Here is a 19343-nt window from a genome sequence, read left to right on the forward strand (position 1 = left end):
AAACTGACTACTAGCGGAGAGACTCCAGGCAAAATCAAGTGTACCTACTTAGGCTCCATTCACACATCCGCAATTCCGTTCCGCATTTTGCGGAACGGAATTGCGGACCTATTGATTTCTATGGGGCCGCACGATGTGTTGCCCCGATCTGGAAATGCGGACCCGCACTTCCGTTGCCGAAAAAAATAGAACATGCCCTATTCTTGTCCGCAATTGCGGACAAGAATAGGCATATTCTATTAGTGCCGGCGATGTGCGGTCCGCAAAATGCGGAACGCACATTGCCGGTGTCCGTGTTTTGCGGATCCGTGGATCCGCAAACGACACACGGATGTGTGAATGGACCCTTATTGTAACTAATCTGGGCTCGAGACCTGCAGGAACGTGTGGGAACAGCGTTCCTGCACTTTTTTCATAGCAGGAACGCCGTTCCCTTTCAGGGCCGGCCGTCTTTAACGTTGGGCAAAAGGACCAGGAAGCGTTGAAGGCTTTGTACTCACCGCTTCCTGGTCATCGGCTGTCGGCTGTGCAGGGCTGAAGCACTCTGTAACCTCACGCTGTGTGCAGCCAGCACAGCCGACAGCAGGATGCAGATCGCGTAGGAGGAGAGGAGCTGCCAGGAGCAGGAGAGGTAAGTGTTTTTTTTATTTTATATTTTATGAGGCTGATGGAGAGGCACTGACTGGGGGATGATGGAGAGGCACTGGGGGCTGAAGGAGAGGCACTGGGGGCTGAAGGAGAGGCACTGGGTGCTCATGAAGAGGCACTGGGGGCTGGTGGAGAGGCACTGGGGGCTGGTGGAGAGGCACTGGAGGATGCTGGTGAGAGGCACTGGGGGCTGGTGGAGAGGCACTGGGGGCTGGTGGAGAGGCACTGGGGGCTGGTGGAGAGGCACTGAGGGCAGGTGGAGAGGCACTGGGGGCTGGTGGAGAGGCACTGGGGGCAGGTGGAGAGACACTGGGGGCTGGTGAAGAGGCACTGGGGGCTGGTGGAGAGGCACTGGTGGCTGGTGGAGAGGCACTGGGGGGACGCTGGTGAGAGGCACTGGGGGCTGATGGAGAGGCACTGGGGCTGGTGGAGAGGCACTGGGGAAGGTGGAGAGGCACTGGGGGCTGGTGGAGAGGCACTGGGGGCAGGTGGAGAGGCACTGGGTGCTGGTGAAGAGGCACTGGGGGCTGGTGGAGAGGCACTGGGGGCTGGTGGAGAGGCACTAGAGGGATGCTGGTGAGAGGCACTGGGGGCTGATGGAAAGGCACTGGGGGCTGGTGGATAGGCACTGGGGGGACACTGGTGAGAGGCACTGGGGGCTGATGGAGAGGCACTGAGGGCTGGTGGAGAGGCACTGAGGGCTGGTGGAGAGGCACTGGGTGCTGGTGAAGAGGCACTGGGGGCTGGTGAAGAGGCACTGGGGGCTGGTGGAGAGGCACTGGGGACTGATGAAGAGGCACTGGGGGCTGGTGGAGAGGCACTTGGGGCTGGTGGAGAGGCACTGGGGACTGATGTAGAGGCACTGGGGACTGGTGGAGAGGCACCGGGGGCTGGTGGAGAGGTACTGGTGGCTGATGGAGAGGCACTGGGGGCTGATGGAAAGGCACTGGGGGCTGGTGGAGAGGCACTGGGACCTGGTGGAGAGGCACTGGGACCTGGTGGAGAGGCACTAGGAGGACGCTGGTGAGAGGCACTGGGGGATGATGGAGAGGCACTGGGGACTGATGGAGAGGCACCGGGGGCTGGTGGAGAGGTACTGGGGGCTGATGGAGAGGCTACTGGGGGGCTGATGAAGAGGCACTGGGGGCTGGTGGAGAGGCACTGGGGGCTGGTGGAGAGGCACTGGGGACTGATGAAGAGGCACTGGGGGCTGGTGGAGAGGCACTGGGGGCTGGTGGAGAGGCACTGGGGACTGATGTAGAGGCACTGGGGGCTGGTGGAGAGGCACCGGGGGCTGGTGGAGAGGTACTGGTGGCTGATGGAGAGGCACTGGGGGCTGATGGAGAGGCACTGGGATCTGGTGGAGAGGCACTAGGGGGACGCTGGTGAGAGGCACTGGGGGCTGATGGAGAGGCACTGGGGGCTGAAGGAGAGGCACTGGGGGCTGAAGGAGAGGCACTGGGTGCTCATGAAGAGGCACTGGGGGCTGGTGGAGAGGCACTGGGGGCTGGTGGAGAGGCACTGGGGGATGCTGGTGAGAGGCACTGGGGGCTGGTGGAGAGGCACTGGGGGCTGGTGGAGAGGCACTGGGGGCTGGTGGAGAGGCACTGAGGGCAGGTGGAGAGGCACTGGGGGCTGGTGGAGAGGCACTGGGGGCAGGTGGAGAGGCACTGGGGGCTGGTGAAGAGGCACTGGGGGCTGGTGGAGAGGCACTGGTGGCTGGTGGAGAGGCACTGGGGGGACGCTGGTGAGAGGCACTGGGGGCTGATGGAGAGGCACTGGGGCTGGTGGAGAGGCACTGGGGCAGGTGGAGAGGCACTGGGGGCTGGTGGAGAGGCACTGGGGGCAGGTGGAGAGGCACTGGGTGCTGGTGAAGAGGCACTGGGGGCTGGTGGAGAGGCACTGGGGGCTGGTGGAGAGGCACTAGAGGGATGCTGGTGAGAGGCACTGGGGGCTGATGGAAAGGCACTGGGGGCTGGTGGATAGGCACTGGGGGGACACTGGTGAGAGGCACTGGGGGCTGATGGAGAGGCACTGAGGGCTGGTGGAGAGGCACTGAGGGCTGGTGGAGAGGCACTGGGTGCTGGTGAAGAGGCACTGGGGGCTGGTGAAGAGGCACTGGGGGCTGGTGGAGAGGCACTGGGGACTGATGAAGAGGCACTGGGGGCTGGTGGAGAGGCACTGGGGGCTGGTGGAGAGGCACTGGGGACTGATGTAGAGGCACTGGGGACTGGTGGAGAGGCACCGGGGGCTGGTGGAGAGGTACTGGTGGCTGATGGAGAGGCACTGGGGGCTGATGGAAAGGCACTGGGGGCTGGTGGAGAGGCACTGGGACCTGGTGGAGAGGCACTGGGACCTGGTGGAGAGGCACTAGGAGGACGCTGGTGAGAGGCACTGGGGGATGATGGAGAGGCACTGGGGACTGATGGAGAGGCACCGGGGGCTGGTGGAGAGGTACTGGGGGCTGATGGAGAGGCTACTGGGGGGCTGATGAAGAGGCACTGGGGGCTGGTGGAGAGGCACTGGGGGCTGGTGGAGAGGCACTGGGGACTGATGAAGAGGCACTGGGGGCTGGTGGAGAGGCACTGGGGGCTGGTGGAGAGGCACTGGGGGCTGGTGGAGAGGCACTGGGGACTGATGTAGAGGCACTGGGGGCTGGTGGAGAGGCACCGGGGGCTGGTGGAGAGGTACTGGTGGCTGATGGAGAGGCACTGGGGGCTGATGGAGAGGCACTGGGATCTGGTGGAGAGGCACTAGGGGGACGCTGGTGAGAGGCACTGGGGGCTGATGGAGAGGCACTGGGGACTGATGGAAAGGCACTGGGGGCTGGTGGAGAGGCACTGGGGGCTGGTGGAGAGGCACTAGGGGGACGCTGGTGAGAGGCACTGGGGGCTGATGGAGAGGCACTGGGGACTGATGGAGAGGCACTGGGAGCTGATGGAGAGGCACTGGGACCTGTGTGAAGTTGGCACCCCATGTTTGCAAAAGATGAAAATAAATACACCATTCGTTTGTGCTGCAAAAATAAACGTTTGTGCCGGTTCGGTTTCTGCGATCAGAGAAGTTAATTTAGCATTAAGGGATTAACGTAGCAATCTATGATTTATTCTGATATACACACAGTTATTACTTCATGCCCCGAGAGCGGTCAGTGAGGTTACACCTGGCAGAGGTGGTAATCTGATAGAAACAAAAATGTTTTTTTTGTTTCATTATTTACATTCAGTGTAATATATGGAAAATTATCGAGTAGCATATGCTGTGGATTTACTATGTGTGAAAGCAACCGCCACTCATTGGCTATAGAGCCCTGAGCTTACTCTATAGTAATCATAGTATACAATGCTCTGAAGTAGCACATACATTGAAAACTACTATAAGGCTAGGACTCCACTGAGTTTTTTGTTTTGGAAAAAACGGCAGAAAAACTGTGGCAGTTTTTCCCTGCGTCTTTGCCTTTGTGTGGAAATTGAATTTTTTGGCTCATTTGGCATTTTTTTCCCCAAAGAGTATGAATATTTTTATTTTATTAATATTTTTGAAGTACTACAACTCCCATCATGAAACAGACTCTGTTCCATGACGGGAGTTATAGTACAAGGGGTTAGGGACACATAAACTTTTTTTAAAAATCTTTTGGAGAAAAGTACTACAACTCCCAGCATGCAAGAGACTCTTACATGGTGGGAGTTGTAGTCCATGGGCTGAGGCACTGATCGCAGCAGGTCTCACTCCTGAGACCCGCTGCGATCCGAACGTATTAACTGTATAAGCCGGCGGCGTTCATTCACTGTCTCTGATCTCTGTCACAATTCTCTGTGATTGGTGAATAGGTACTGACCAATCAGAGCTCCCGACGGGGATTATGAATTACAGTGTAGAGGAGAATAGTGAATGAATGCCGCCCGCTTATACAGTTAATACGTTCGGATCGCAGCGGGTCTCTGGACTACACCTACCATCATGGAAGAGTCTTTTCTATGATGGGAGTTTGTAGTACTTTTGTCCAAAAGTAGAAGAAAGAATAAAAAAGCCAATATTAAAACCCACATGGCGTTTTTCATGGCGTTTTTTTCACTCCCATATACTTCTATGGCAGGAAAACGCCAAGATTTTCCGGAAAAAACGCAAGAGTCTCAACAAGAGGTCGTTTTTGAAAAACTGCCACTGAGGCATAAAAAGCCGAAAAACGGCAAAAGCATGAAAAAAACGCCAAATAAAAAACGCTGTGTGGATATGGCTTGTTGCGCTTCCCCTTGAAGAACAGCGAACATCTGGGCGCAGTGTTTTTTCAATGAATAGTCAGTAAATTTGTGAGCACTGCATCGACAAAAGTGAAACGAGTCACTGCAGGTCAAGAACTGCAGAATTGTCGATTTGAAAAGGTGCAAAAAAGGAGCAATATAAAAAAAAACAACAACAACAACAACAAAAAAAAAAAAAACCTGTCTAAAGATAATGATAAATGTTCAGACATACCGTAATGTGATGGCAGATAAGACCTTTCTGTCATCGCCCCCATGGGGGGTCCTGAGACCCCCCTGTAATGGAGATCCCGTGATTGGACGGTCAATTCTGGCGTATATAGAAGGATTGCGCTGCAGGAGAGAAATCTTATTTGTGTGAATAAATGTTCCTTTTATCAGTCTTCAACCAGTGTGAACACAGGCCAACCTCACAATCCGACACTGGTATGGAGACCTGTGGTGTAATAAAAAGCGCACTATGGTGTAGCAAATTCCAAGCACTTAACGCACCATGTGAATAGATTATACTCACAGGATTTCCAGTGGGTAAATGCGTGTAGAAAACTGGATGGTATCTTCAATTGGATTCTGCTGAAAGAAGAGAACTATAGCGTAGTATGTAGTGACACTTAATGCGCCTGCAACAAAATTCTACTCACAGAACTTCACTGGTAAAAATTATTTAATAAAAGCCAAAAATTACAGCTTTAAAACATATATTAAAAATCTCTGTAATGCCCGACCCGGGTTTCACCGTGATGCTTCGTCTGGGGCGTAGACGCCCCAGACGAAGCATCACGGTGAAACCCGGGTCGGGCATTACAGAGATTTTTAATATATGTTTTAAAGCTGTAATTTTTGGCTTTTATTAAATAATTTTTTATCTGACCCTTTGGTGCGTATCCATCCTACCTGCTAGTCCTTTTTGGAAGCTGTGGTTCATTGCCATCTAGGTGTAGAAGCGTTTCATCTGCTGGACTGTTTTTAGGATTTCTCATGCCTAAGTGTCCTGATTCGTGCCTGTTCCATTTGCCCAGCTGTCTGTGAAGACTCCGCAGAGAATTTTTCCATGCACTTTACCAGTGAAGTTCTGTGAGTAGAATTTTGTTGCAGGCGCATTAAGTGTCACTACATACTACGCTATAGTTCTCTTCTTTCAGCAGAATCCAATTGAAGATACCATCCAGTTTTCTACACGCATTTACCCACTGGAAATCCTGTGAGTATAATCTATTCACATGGTGCGTTAAGTGCTTGGAATTTGCTACACCATAGTGCGCTTTTTATTACACCACAGGTCTCCATACCAGTGTCGGATTGTGAGGTTGGCCTGTGTTCACACTGGTTGAAGACTGATAAAAGGAACATTTATTCACACAAATAAGATTTCTCTCCTGCAGCGCAATCCTTCTATATACTCCTATACAACGGACTTTTCCCACATTGTCTTTGGATTTGCAGCGCTAGAGAGGACGAGTATTTTCTACAGAGACTTCATTTTATTTTATTTGGTCAATTCTGGCGACCCAATAGCCTGGAAAATAAGGGGGATCGGAGCTGCCTCGGACAGGATAGGAGGAGGTGACAGGGGCGCCACCTCCTCTTATCCCCTGCAATTGGAGCAAATAAACAATCGCATGGGGGGGGGAGGGATATTGAAAATTAATTTCCCCTGCTTTGTCCGCCCATCCCGGTCCAGGCAGAGTGGGGAATGTGCGGCGGAGACAGCGGTGGGTGTATGCGGCAGTGATCTCCAAACTGTGGCCCTCCAGATGTTGCAAAACGCTGTTTGGGCATGCTGGGAGTTGTAGTTTTGCAACATCTCACAGAAGACTATACAGCACTTTCACCCCATACTGTAAGCAGATACTACTGCCTGTGAGTAACAATCCTCGTAGACAGCAGCACAGCACATGGCTCAAGTAATAGTGTTACAGATATCTACCAAGACAGTTTAGCACATTATTAGTTACAGGGGTCAAGTCCTGGGGAAAAAAAGTGTGAGAACTCACCCAAGATCCACTGCCACCACTAACCCCCACACAAATACAAATATATATATATCAGCTATTTTAACCTAAGGACACATGACGGAAATATTCCATCATTATTCCCTTTTATTCCAGAAGTTGTGTCCTTAATTACATATGGTTTGTGATTCTGTTTGCCACCCTTTAGTGACTGTGTTTTTAACCCCTTAACTCCTTAAGGATGGGGCTCATTTTCACCTTAAAGGAAACCTGTCATGTGGATATTTGATTATAATCTAACTAATTATCAACAATCATTAACTACTAAAAAGTACCTTAGATGTATTCACTTACTGGTGTGACAGATGGTTACCTCATAATATACACACAAAGATGCCGCATGCCGCATGCTAATGAGCTGATTTGAGTCCAGCGTGATGTCATTGAGTCCAGCTTATATTTAATTCAGAGCTATAGCCACTCCCCTGCCCACCTGCTGCTGGTTCATATGGAAACAAACTGTTATTCAGCAGCAGGTGGGCGGGGAGAGTCAGGAGCTCATGAATATTCATGACTCATCATTATCAGCTGGAGCTTTTCAATACAAGATGTTGGCAGATTGACTGGGTCAATTAAAGAAAGTGACTCAGCATTTTGCTAAGAGAATCAGTCACTTATTTATGTTGCCCTTAGTTAGGACACCATAAAACTGGTGACAGGTTCCCTTTAAGGACCAGGCAATTTTTTGCAAATCTGACCAGTGTCACTTTATGTGGTGATAACTTTAAAACGCTTTGACTTACCCAGGCCATTCTGAGATAGTTTTTTCGTCACATATTGTACTTCATGACACTGGTAAAATGGAGTCAAAAAATGCATTTTTATTTATAAAAAAATACCTAATTTGCCAAAAATTGGGAAAAATTTTGTAACGGGGTGCCGAAGGCGCACTTGGCCTCCCATCAGCCGCAGACCTGCTGCTTACCTTCGGGAGCGAGGATCTGTGTTTGACCTCGATCCCAGGGCGGTTTTGCTAGCTGGGAGGCTCCCTGCTCCTAGGTCTGCCTTGAGCGCCGAGCTGATCACTCGGTGCTCGACTTGTCTGTCTGTCGGTCATGTGACGCTGGCCACGTCACATGACCCTCACTCCCCACTATAAATACAGGCAGCCTGCTAGCCACAGGTTGAATGTTAATTTAGGTTCCTGGCGTTTGTTTGTTACCTGCATACTTACCTGATCCTGTTCCCTGACGATCCTTTGCCTGCTCCTCCTGTACTGCGCATCCCTCCTGGTATTTTGACCTCGGCTTCCACCTGACTATTCTTTGCGGACTCCTTTGGTACTTCTCAACTCTCTTGGATTTTTTGACCCCGGCTTCTCCTGACCATTCTTTGCTTATCCCTCTGTACTGCGTTGTCCTCTTGGTTTTGACCCGGTCCGTTCACTATCCGTTATTTTTCTTGTCTGTCCTTCCCGCACGTATCCTAAGTTAGGGACTGCCGTCCAGTTGTCCCCTGTCATCAGGACTCGTGAGGCAAGTAGGCAGGGCCAGGGGTGAGGGTGGAGCGCAGTGGTCACTATCCTCCCCCCGGTGTGTGTGTGTGTATGTGACCGTTACAAATTTGCTAATTTCCAAGCTTCAATTTCTCTACTTCTATAATACATAGTAATACATACAAAAATAGTTATTAATTTACATTCCCCATATGTCTACTTCATGTTTGGATCATTTTGGGAATGACATTTTATTTTTTGGGGATGTTACAAGGCTTAGAAGTTTAGAAGCAAATCTTAAAATGTATTTTTTTTTTCAAAAAACCACTTTTCAAGGACCAGTTCAGATCTGAAGTCACTTTGTGAGGCTTACATAATAACAACCATCCAAAAATTACCCCATTCTAGAAACTACACCCCTCAAGGTATTAAAAACTGATTTTACAAACTTTGTTAACCTTTTAGGTGTTCCACAATAATTAATGGAAAATAGTTCACTTTTTTGGCAGATTTTCCCTAAAATAATTTTTTTCCAGTTACAAAGCAAGGGTTAACAGCTAAACCAAACTCAATGTTTATGGCTCTGATTCTGTAGTTTACAGAAACACCCCATATGTGGTCGTAACCGCTGTACAGGCACACGGCAGGGCGCAGAAGGAAAGGAATGCCATATGGTTTTTGGAAGGCAGATTTTGCTGGACTGGTTTTTTGACACCATGTCCCATTTGACGCCCCCCTGATGCACCCCTAGAGTAGAAACTCCAAAAAAGTGACCCCATTTTGGAAACTATGGGATAGGGTGGCAGTTTTGTTGGTACTATTTTAGGGTACATATGATTTTTGGTTGCTCTATATTACACTGTTTGTGAGGCAAGGTAACAAATAGCTGTTTTGGCACCGTTTTTATTTTTTGTTATTTACAACATTCATCTTACAGGTTAGATCATGTGGTATTTATATAGACCAAGTTGTCACGGACGCGGCGATACCTAATATGTTTACTTTTTTTTTATTTATGTAAGTTTTACACAATAATTTCATTTTTGAAACAAAAAAATCTAGTTTTAGTGTTTCCATAGTCTGAGAGCCATAGTTTTTTCAGTTTTTGGGCGATTATCTTGGGTAGGGTATGATTTTTGTGGGATGAAATGACGGTTTGATTGGCACTATTTTGGGGTGCATATGACTTTTTAATCGCTTGCTATTACACTTTTTGTGATGTAAGGTGACAAAAAATGGTTTATTTAGCACAGTTTTTTTAAAAGTTTTTTTTACGGTGTTCATCTGAGGGGTTAGGTCATGTGATATGTTTATAGAGCCGGTCGATACGGACGCGGCGATACCTAATATGTCTTTTTTACCCCCCTATTTTTTACCAATTTTTTTTAACTTTATTTGGGGAAAATGAAGTTTTTGTTTATTTTTACTTGAAACTTAATTTTGTGGGGGGGGAAACTTTATTTTGTAAACTTTTTTTAAACTTTTTTTTTTGTCCCACTTTGGGACTTCAATTTTTGGGGGTCTAATCTTTTACAATGCATTCCAATAATTCTGTATTGGAATGCATTGGCTGTATGAGTAATACTGTGTGTACTACTCATACAGCTTCCGGCCTGTGAGATCCAGGGGGCTGGATCTCACAGGTTCGTCACAGGAAGGCAGCGTCGATGCTTTAGGAAGGCATCGCGCTGTCTTCCATGCCATCGTGTCCCCCCTACAGCCACATGGGGACCCGATGGCCCTGCCGCCCGCCGCCGCACCAGGTAAAAGCGGCAAACCGCAGGTCTGAATTGACCCGCGGTTTGGGTCATGGGACACCCCCTCGCGCATTGACCCAAGGTGCCTGCTCAATGATTTGAGCAGGCACATTATTCCGATCACCGCCCGCAGCTCGGCAGTGATCGGAAATACACAGGACATACCGGTACGTCCTGTGTCCTTAAGTACCGAGACATCAGGGTGTACCGGTACGCCCTGTGTCCGGAAGAGGTTAAGGACTGAGCCAAATGTACACGTTGTGATCAAAACAAAACATAAACAAAAACTGGAATTTGCGCTATATCTCTGTTCAGGCGTAATTCATCTCTTTCATATTATAAGCTCCCCTAATATATAACTTACTTACAGTTCTGAAGACTCAGGGGTGCTGGCTGGTTTGGCCTCAGGGGTGCTGGCAGGCTTAGCCTCAGGGGTTCTGGCAGGCTTAGCCTCAGGGGTGCTGGCTGGCTTGGCCTCAGGGGTGCTGGCAGGATTGGCCGGGCAGAAAGAGTGTGGGAGACTGTGAGGCCTTTTTTCTCCAAGATGCTCCGGAAAAAAAAAAAATTTCATTATACCTCAGGTCAGACCCCCAATTAGACCCCCAATGTTAATCAAACCTCAGCTAACAGCCCCAATAAGATCCCCAATGTTAATAAGACCTCAGATCACACCTCAGCTCAGACCCCAATATGAATGACCCCCAATCAGACCTCAGATAAGAGCCCCAGTGCCTCTCCAGCAGCCCCCAGTAGCCTCATAGCAGCCCCCAGTAGCCTCTCCATCAGCCCCCAGTAGCCTCTCCATCAGCCCCCAGTGCCTTTCACCAGCCCCCAGTGCCTCTCCACCAGCCCCCAGTGCCTCTCCACCAGCCCCCAGTGCCTCTCCATCAGCCACCAGTGCCTCTCGCCAGCCACCAGTGCCTCTCGCCAGCCCCCCGTGCTTCTCCATCAGCCCCCAGTGCCTCTCCATCAGCCCCCCGTGCCTTTCTATCAGCCCCCCGTGCCTCTACATCAGCCCCCCGTGCTTTTCCATCAGCCCCCCGTGCCTCTCCACCATGCCTTTCCATCAGCCCCCCGTGCCTCTCCATCAGCCCCCCGTGCTTTTCCATCAGCCACCCGTGCCTCTCCACCAGCCCCCCGTGCCTTTCCATCAGCCCCCGTGCCTCTCCATCAGCCCCCCGTGCTTTTCCATCAGCCCCCCGTGCTTCTCCACCGTGCCTTTCCATCAGCCCCCCATGCCTCTCCATCAGCCCCCCGTGCTTTTCCATCAGCCCCCCGTGCCTCTCCACCAGCCCCCCGTGCCTCTCCACCAGCCCCCAGTGCCTCTCCACCAGCCCCCCGTGCCTCTCCATCAGCCCCGTGCCTATCCATCAGCCTCATAAAATATAAAATAAAATAAACACTTACCTCTTCTGCTCCTGGCCGCTCCTCTCCTCCTACGTGATCTGCATCCTGCTGTCGGCTGTGCTGTGACGTCAAAGAGCGCCTCAGCCCTTATGCCTGTGCACAGCCGACAGCCGAGGACTACGAAGCGGTGAGTACAAACCCTTCAACGCTTCCTGGTCCTTTTGCCCAACGTTAAAAGGACACTGACAGGCCCAAAAAGCATATTTAGGTATATATATGACAGTACAGGTCTTATAAAGTGTATTAGAATCATCTAAGTATCCCCCCTGTCCACCTTATAACTACAGTAATGTGAAGTTTTATAACCTGCTTGAATCGGGTTCAATCTGCCCAAGGGGCGGTGTTTCATCTCATCTTGCGCCCAGCCAGCCTCGCCACAACTGCCGTTTGAAGCGCCGCCCAGCTCATCAATATTCACTTCGCTGGGCGGCTACTAGTGTCCCCGGCCATCTTCAGCGCATGCGCCCGGCACCCTCACTGCCCGGGATCGCATCGCGCCTGCGCACAGTCTCATTCTCAGAGGCTGATTTTACAAACTTTGTTAACCCTTTAGGTGTTGCACAAGATTTAATGGGAAATAGAGATACAATTTCAAAATTTCACTTTTTTGGCAGATTTTTAATTTTAATATTTTTTTTTCAGTTACAAAGCAAGGGTTAACAGCCAAACAAAACTCATTATTTATGGCCCTGATTCTGTAGTTTACAGAAACACCCCATATGTGGTCGTAAACTGCTGTACGGGCACACGGCAGGGCGCAGAAGGAAAGGAATGCCATACGGTTTTTGGAATTCAGATTTTGCTGGACTGTTTTTTTTGACACCATGTCCCATTTGAAGCCCCCCTGATGCACCCCTAGAGTAGAAACTCCAAAAAAGTGACCCCATTTTAGAAACTACGGGATAGGGTGGCAGTTTTGTTGGTACTAGTTTAGGGTACATATGATTTTTGGTTGCTCTATATTACACTTTTTTGTGCGGCAAGGTAACAAGAAATAGCTTTTTTGACACGTTTTTTTTTTTTGTTATTTACAACATTCATCTGACAGGTTAGATCATGTGGTAATTTTATAGAGCAGGTTGTCACGGACGCGGCGATACCTAATATGTATACAATTTTTTTTATTTATATAAGTTTTACACAAGGATTTCATTTTTAAAACAAAAAATTTTTTTGGTGTCTCCATAGTCTAAGAGCCATAGTTTTTTCAGTTTTTGGGCGATTATCTTAAGTAGGGTCTAATTTTTTGCGGGATGAGATGACGGTTTGATTGGCACTATTTTGGGGTGCATATGACTTTTTGATCGCTTGCTATTACACTTTCTGTTACGTAAGATGACAAAAAATGGCTTTTTTTTACACCGTTTTTTTTTTTTACGGTGGTCACCTGAGGGGTTAGGTCATGTGATATTTTTATAGAGCCGGTCTATACGGACGCGGCGATACCTAATATGTATATATTTTTTTTATTTATTTAAGTTTTACACAATGATTTCATTTTTGAAACAAAAAAATCATGTTTTAGTGTTTCCATAGTCTAAGAGCCATAGTTTTTTCAGTTTTTGGGCGATTATCTTGGGTAGGGTATGATTTTTGCGGGATGAGATGACGGTTTGATTGGTACTATTTTGGCGTACATGCAACTTTTTTGATCACTTTTATTACCTTTTTTGGGAAGTAAGGTGTGCAAAATTTCAATTTCCTAATAGTTTTTATTTTTTTATTTTTATGGCGTTCACTGTGCGTGGAAAGTAACATGACCGTTTTATAGATCAGGTCATTACGGACGCGGCGATACCAATCATGTGGATTTTTACTTGTTTTTACTTTTTTTTACTTTTTTTTTGACCCAGACCCACTTGGTTCTTGAAGATCCAGTGGGTCTGATGTCTGCAGAATACAGTACAGTACACTATATAGTGTTTTGTACTGTATTTTACTTACACTTTGTCTGAACAGATCTCTGCCTTTAGCACAGATCTGTTCAGCACCATGGACAGCAGGATGCCTGAGAAGGTGTCTTGTTGCCATGGGAACCTTCCCCGTCTGCTCAGTTGTGGCCACAACTTTGCAGACGGGGAAGGGTAAGGAGGGGGGCTGTCTGGGGGCTCTCTCCCTCTCCATCGGGGGGCTGAAAAGGCACAGCAAGGAGCTCCCTCTTACTGTTAACTTTTTCCATACAGCGGTCCGTACGGACCGCTGTATGGAAAGGGTTAAACGGCTGACATCTGCACAGATGTCAGCCGTTTATACCAGAGTGTCAGCAGTGTGCTGACACCCTGGTATACCCACTGGCCACCAATGAATTTTCAAGAGGAGGCAGGCGGAGGATCGCGATCCCGCCTGCCCGATCCCGCCTGCCGCACAGCCCGCCTCCCGCACCGCCCCCACCGCCCACAACTTCCCCCCCCCCCCTGCACCAGCCGCCAGCAAAAAATCATGCAGGGGTGAAAAATCGATATTTTAGGCACACTTAAGTTTCTGATCAGAAACTGCAGAAAGCGCAGCAAACCGCAGGTCTGAATTGATCTGCGGTTTGCGGCGATCGCCGATACGGGGGGTCACATGACCCCCCCTGGCGTTGTGACAGGATGCCGGCTGAATGATTTCAGCCGGCATCCTGTTCGGATTAACCCCCGCAGCTCCGCAATCTAGATTTAAACTTAGGACGTACCGGTACGCCCTGAGACCTTAAGGGGTTAAATACCACTGTTATATTCTGGTTTTCAAAAAACACCCATTTTGAGCAAGACCTTATATTTGGGGCCTTTGCTGCATTTGTGACAGTCCAATACAAGCTTTAAATACTGCTGTTATTTAGAGATGTCCCGAACTATTCGCCGGCGAACAGTTCCCGGCGAACATCGCTTGTTCGCCGCGAAGGGCGAACATATGTGATGTTCGGTCCGCCCCCTATACATCATCATTGAGCAAACTTTGACCCTGTACCTCACAGTCAGCAGACACATTCCAGCCAATCAGCAGCAGACCCTCCCTCCCAGACCCTCCCACCTCCTATCAAAAAACAAGGACAGCATCCATTTTAGATTCATTTGGAAGCTGCATTCTTAGTGAGAGCAGGGACAGTGCAGCTGCTGCTGATTTAATAGGGAAATCGTTAGCTAGGCCAGTGTATTCAGTGTCCACTCCAGTCCTGAAAGACTCATCTGATCTGCTGTAAGAACAGCACGCCAAAAAGCCCTTTTTAGGGCTAGTACATCAGTCTGCTTTTTTTTTCTTCTCTGTAATCTAATTGCAGTTGCCTGCCAGCGTGTGTGTCAGGCCCACAGCATGTACTGTGCCCACTACTGCCAGTGCCCAGTGCCACCACTCATATCTGGTGTCACAGTAGCTTGCATTTAAAAAAAAACATTTTTTTCACTGTAATCTAATTGCAGTTGCCTGCCAGCGTGTGTGTCAGGCCCACAGCGTGTACTGTGCCCACTACTGCCAGTGCCCAGTGCCACCACTCATATCTGGTGTCACAATAGTTTGCACGCATACTACAACTAATTGAAAAAAAAATTACAGGCAGAGGCAGGCCACCCCGCAGGGGCCGTCGTGGTCGTGGTGCTGTGATTCCCTTTGGCCCTAGAATAATGCCCAGTGTTCAGAGGCCACGTACCCTGAACTCGAAAAGTTCTGAGGACATAGTTGACTGGCTAACACAGGACACCCAATCTTCTACAGCTTCCGCTCGGAACCTTGACGCACCATCCTCCTCCAGCTCAGCTTCGGGCATTTCTCAAGTTACCACTCGCCCGCCTGCTGCCACCACCAACACTAGCACCACAGCCGCTTCACCTGATCTGTCAGAGGAGTTATTTACACATCAGTTGGAAGAAATGAGTGATGCGCAACCATTATTGCCAGATGATGTAGATAACAGGGATATGTCTCAGTCAGGCAGCATTACACACATGGACGTACGGTGTGATGATGATGATGTTGTACCCGCTGCTGCTTCCTTTGCTGAGTTGTCAGATACAAGTGAAGCGGTTGATGATGACGATGTGTCCGTGGATGTCACGTGGGTGCCCGCTCGAAGAGAAGAAGAACAGGGGGAAAGTTCAGATGGGGAGACAGAGAGGAGGAGGAGACGAGTTGGAAGCAGGGGGAGGTCGTCGCAAGGAGCTAGTGGCACAGTCAGACAGCATGTATCGGCACCCGGGGTCAGCCAGACAGCACGCCAATCAACGCATGCTGTTGCCACCACCAGAATGCCGTCATTGCAAAGCTCAGCAGTGTGGCATTTTTTTTGTGTGTCTGCCTCTGATAACAGCGATGCCATTTGCAACCTGTGCCAAAAGAAACTGAGTCGTGGGAAGTCCAACACCCAACTGCTTTGCGAAGGCACATGATCTCACATCACAAACGCCTATGGGATCAACACATGATGAGTACAAGCAGCACACAAACTCAAAGCCACCATCCTCCTCCTGGTCCAGCATCTTCAGCCACGTCAACCACTGCTGTCCTCCTTGCCCCCTCTCAACCATCCGCCACTCCGCCTCTCACCTTCAGCAGTTCCTGCTCATCTGCCCACAGTCAGGTGTCTGTCAAGGAAATGTTTGAGCGTAAGAAGCCAATGTCACAGAGTCACCCCGTTGCCCGGCATCTGACAGCTGGCTTGTCGGAACTCTTAGCCCACCAGCTTTTAAAATACAAGCTGGTGGAGTCTGAGGCCTTCAAAAAATTTGTAGCTATTGGCACACCGCAGTGGAAGGTACCCGGCCGAATTATTTTTTCACAAAAGGCAATCCCCAACCTGTACTCTATTGTGGAAAAGGAAGTCATGGCATGTCTGGCACACAGTGTTGGGGCAAGAGTCCATCTGACCACTGATACCTGGTCTGCAAAGCACGGTCAGGGCAGGTATATCACGAACACAGCGCATTGGGTAAACCTTCTGACGGCTGCCAAGCATGGAATGTGTGGCTCTGCAGAGGAGTTGGTGACACCGCCACGACTTGCAGGCAGGCCTGCTGCCACCTCCTCTACTCCTCCTACTCCATCCTCTTCGCTAACCTCTTTGGCTGAGTCCTCTTCTGCTGCTGCGTCTTGCTCCACATCAACTGCACCCCCCCCAGCTCCCCAGGGGCTATTCCACATCCCGGATACGACAGTGTCACGCCGTCTTGGGGTTGACTTGCCTGAAAGCAGAGAGTCACACCGGACCAGCACTCCTGTCCGGCCTGAACGCACAGGTGGATCAGTGGCTGACTCCGCACCAACTGGAGATCGGCAAAGTGGTGTGTGACAACGGAAGCAATTTGTTGGCGGCATTGAAATTGGGCAAGTTGACACATGTGCCGTGCATGGCACATGTGTTGAATCTGATCGTACAACACTTTGTGCATAAGTACCCAGGCTTACAGGACGTCCTCAAGCAGGCCAGGAAGGTGTGTGGCCATTTCAGGCGTTCCTACACGGCCATGACGCACTTTTCAAATATTCAGCGGCGAAACAACATGCCAGTGAGGCGCTTGATTTGCGACAGCCCGACACGTTGGAATTCAACACTCCAAATGTTCGACCGCCTGCTCCAACAAGAAAAAGCCGTCAACGAGTATTTGTATGACTGGGGTGCTAGGACAGCCTCTGCGGAGCTGGGTATTTTTTTGTCACGTTACTGGACGCTCATGCGCAATGCCTGTAGGCTCATGCGTCTTTTTGAGGAGGTGACAAACCTAGTCAGTCACACCGAAGGCACCATCAGCGACATCATCCCATTTGTTTTCTTCCTGGAGCGTGCCCTGCGAAGAGTGCTGGATCAGGCCGCAGATGAGCGAGAAGAGGAAGAGGAAGAGTTGTGGTCACCATCACCACCAGAAATAGCCTTATCATCATCGCTTGCTGGACCTGCGGCAACGCTGGAAGAGGAGTCTGAGGAAGAGGAGTCAGAGGAGGAATGTGGCTTTGAGGAAGAGGAAGACCAACCACAGCAGGCATCCCAGGGAGCTCGTTGTCACCTATCTGGTACCCGTGGTGTTGTACGTGGCTGGGGGGAAGAACAGACCTTTAGTGAGGATGAGGAACGGGACATGAGTAGGTCGGCAACCTTGTGCAAATGGGGTCTTTCATGCTGTCGTGCCTGTTGAGGGACTCTCGTATAAAAAGGCTGAAGGAGAACGACCTGTACTGGGTGGCCACACTACTAGACCCCCGGTATAAGCAGAAAGTGCCTGAAATGTTACCGAATTACCGCAAAGGATGCAGCAGTTCCAAAACAAGTTAAAAAGTATGCTTTACACAGCGTATAAGGGTGATGTCACAGCACAACGGGAATCTAACAGGGGAAGAGGTGAAAGTAATCCTCCTCCTACCACGACCTCGCCGACAAGGACAGGACGCTTTACAGACATGTTGTTGATGGAGGACATGCAGAGCTTTTTAAGTCCTACGCATCGCCACAGCCCTTTGGGGTCCACCCTCAGAGAACGACTCGACCGACAGGTAGCAGACTACCTCGCCTTAAAGGGTTTCTATCACTTCGTATGCCATAATTAGCTCTCAGACACTAGCGATCCGCTAGTGTCTGCTCTGGCCAACCATCCTAATATAACTGTTTATTGGGCAGCCGTTTTGCTAAAAAAATAACTTTTATAAATATGCTAATGAACCTCTAGGTGCTATGTGGGCGTCATTAGCACCTAGAGGCTCCGTCTACCTTCATACACAGCCACCGCCCAGCGCGTCCCTCCAGCCCGCCCATCTCCTGATGAATGCGATCCTCCGTGTGACGCAACGGACGAATTCTCGCGCATGCGTCGTGCGCGGCTGTATTCGGCGCATGCGCAGAGAATGTCTGACCGCTTCCCTGCTCAGACATCTCCACTGCGCCTGCGCCGATGACGTCATAGTGCTCCAAGGAACAGGCGCAGTGGAGATGTCTGAGCAGGGAAGCGGTCAGACATTCTCTGCGCATGCGCCGAATACAGCCGCGCACGGCGCATGCGCGAGAATTCGTCCGTTGCGTCACACGGAGGATCGCATTCATCAGGAGATGGGCGGGCTGGAGGGACGCGCTGGGCGGTGGCTGTGTATGAAGGTAGACGGAGCCTCTAGGTGCTAATGACGCCCACATAGCACCTAGAGGCTCATTAGCATATTTATTAAAGTTATTTTTTTAGCAAAACGGCTGCCCAATAAACAGTTATATTAGGATGGTTGGCCAGAGCAGACACTAGCGGATCGCTAGTGTCTGAGAGCTAATTATGGCATACGAAGTGATAGAAACCCTTTAACTGCAGATATCGACACTCTGAGGAGCGATGAACCCCTTGACTACTGGGTGTGCAGGCTTGACCTGTGGCCTGAGCTATCCCAATTTGCGATAGAACTTCTGGCCTGCCCCGCTTCAAGTGTCCTGTCAGAAAGGACCTTCAGTGCACCAGGAGGTATTGTCAATGAGAAGAGAAGTCGCCAAGGTCAAAAAAGTGTTGATTACCTCACCTTTATTAAGATGAATGAGGCATGGATCCCGAAGGGACTCACAGTGGGGGATGCATTTGACTAAAAAAGGCCTGGTGATGAGATGCCTTGGGCTATGAAATGGTCCACACGCTGCTGTATTTAATCTCTGCATGCCGGATGACTTGCCTGACTTCTCCGCCACCAACTAGGGTTCAAGCCGCAATATTTTAGTGCACTTCCTGCCTGGAAAACATAAATTTTTCCGGCCGCTGCTACAGCAGCGGCTTCAACAATACCTAATTTTTCAGGCATGTGTACATGCCTAATTTTTCTGGCCTCTGGTGAAAAAAAAAAAAAAGGCACATACATGTGTCAATTCCCCTTCATGATCGTTACCTTGTTG

Source organism: Bufo bufo, chromosome 5, assembly GCF_905171765.1.
Source record: "Bufo bufo chromosome 5, aBufBuf1.1, whole genome shotgun sequence".
NCBI lineage: Eukaryota > Metazoa > Chordata > Amphibia > Anura > Bufonidae > Bufo > Bufo bufo.